The 1610-nt window shown below is 45.5% G+C and overlaps 1 pseudogene; it reads right to left on the bottom strand.

Annotated features, from left to right (window-relative positions):
• Positions 1–1257: 1257 nt before the first annotated feature.
• On the bottom strand, positions 1258–1374 carry LOC126238127 (5S ribosomal RNA; annotated as a pseudogene).
• Positions 1375–1610: the final 236 nt, after the last annotated feature.

Genomic DNA, 1610 nt, shown 5'->3' with positions numbered 1-1610 from the left:
GCTGTTTTAACAGAGAAATTTTTGGATAGGTGGAGGGAGATGTGGGAGGCCTTTGCAGCGTCGGGATTGGCTGATTACAGTTTGGCGGCAAGATTGTCGCAAGGGCATCGTGCAGAGAGCGACAGGGGAGAGCGTCTTGTGCCGTAAAAGCGGACAGTCGCAAAGTTCGGTAGCTCTGAGATAGGGTCTTAGATTCTGAATACTGTGCTGTGTATGGTCTAGAGTCTGCAGCTACAGTAGGACATCAGCGTCCACGATAGGCATTGCATTGGCTACTAGTATAATTGCAGTTGATTCCGCCTTATAGGCTGGCAGTCACCATTGAACGTAGTCAACCAGTGCACAGAGCTACCATACTGGTGTTGCACGTTAGCACAAGACACACTGGGCTGCACCTTAAAGGTTGTTGAGCCAGTCTTGAAAGCGTTGTATACCATTTAGAGGAAATATAGGGCTTGTGGTATTAGCAGTTTCTGAGTATTTTATTCTGCTCAAGATATTTGAGAGACTTATCTTAATTCAGCGACTTCGCAGCTGCAGTCGTCGCCCCAGTAGTATCGACGGAGCCAGCACGCTGGTAGAGGGTATTGTAAAACTTGCAGCAGCGGCAGTAAAGTTCAGAAATAGTTGTTGGATCGTGATCTTGCCATCCACTGAGCATCCGTGCAGTTTTGCTTACGATTCGTTATTGGTTAATTGTCTTTTGCATGTTGTTTGATTTGTTTCTTGGTAGTGGTGTCCGAAGTGCGTATTACTCCAGACACAAAAGAGATTATAGGAACACAGTCAGATCGCATTTACCATTTGCTTGTTCAGGGGCATAATTAAATCTAACTTCGCACCAACTTAACATTGAGATAATAGGAACGCAGTCAGATCGCATTTACCATTTGCTTATCCAGGGGTATAATTAAATCTAACTTCGCATCAACTTAACATTAAGAGCTGAGAGCCAATCTTACCAGTGTAGTATATCTAAGAACAGTGTACAATTTGTTTAATTTGTTTTCATTCATGATTTGTTCAATATGATCTAATTTCTATCGTGAGATATAGCACTCCGACTTCAGGCCACAAGTGGCCCATCGGGACTATCCGACCGCCGTATCATCCTCAGTTGAGGATGCGGATAGGATGGGCGTGTGGTCAGCACACCGCTCTCCCGGTCGTTACGATAGTTTTCTTTGACCGGAGCCGCTACTATTCGGTCGAGTAGCTCCTCAATTGGCATCACGAGGCTGAGTGCACCCCGAAAAATGGCAACAGCGCATGGTGGCTGGATGGTCACCCATCCACGTGCCGACCACGCCCGACAGCGCTTAACTTCGGTGATCTCATGGGAACCGGTGTATCCACTGCGGCAATGCCGTTGCCTCTATCGTGAGATAATTTACAATAAATACAAGTTATTTACAATATCGCTTTTGATTCAGTAGTAGGTGGTAGTTAGCCGTCACTGACACATTAATATATTTTCTTCAAGTTTAATAACGGCCGCTATCCCCACAAAGGAAACCCTACGTACTCCACGACGAACCTAGGTGCACGAATGGCAAAACGTCATTTTTCGGATGAATCCAGGTTCTGTTTAAAGTTTCATGATGTTCCCA

The sequence above is a fragment of the Schistocerca nitens genome, chromosome 2 (assembly GCF_023898315.1).
Source record: "Schistocerca nitens isolate TAMUIC-IGC-003100 chromosome 2, iqSchNite1.1, whole genome shotgun sequence".
In the NCBI taxonomy this organism is placed as follows: Eukaryota; Metazoa; Arthropoda; class Insecta; order Orthoptera; family Acrididae; genus Schistocerca; species Schistocerca nitens.
Note: the sequence above shows the minus strand (reverse complement) of the source record. Positions and strands in the feature narration are given on the sequence as shown.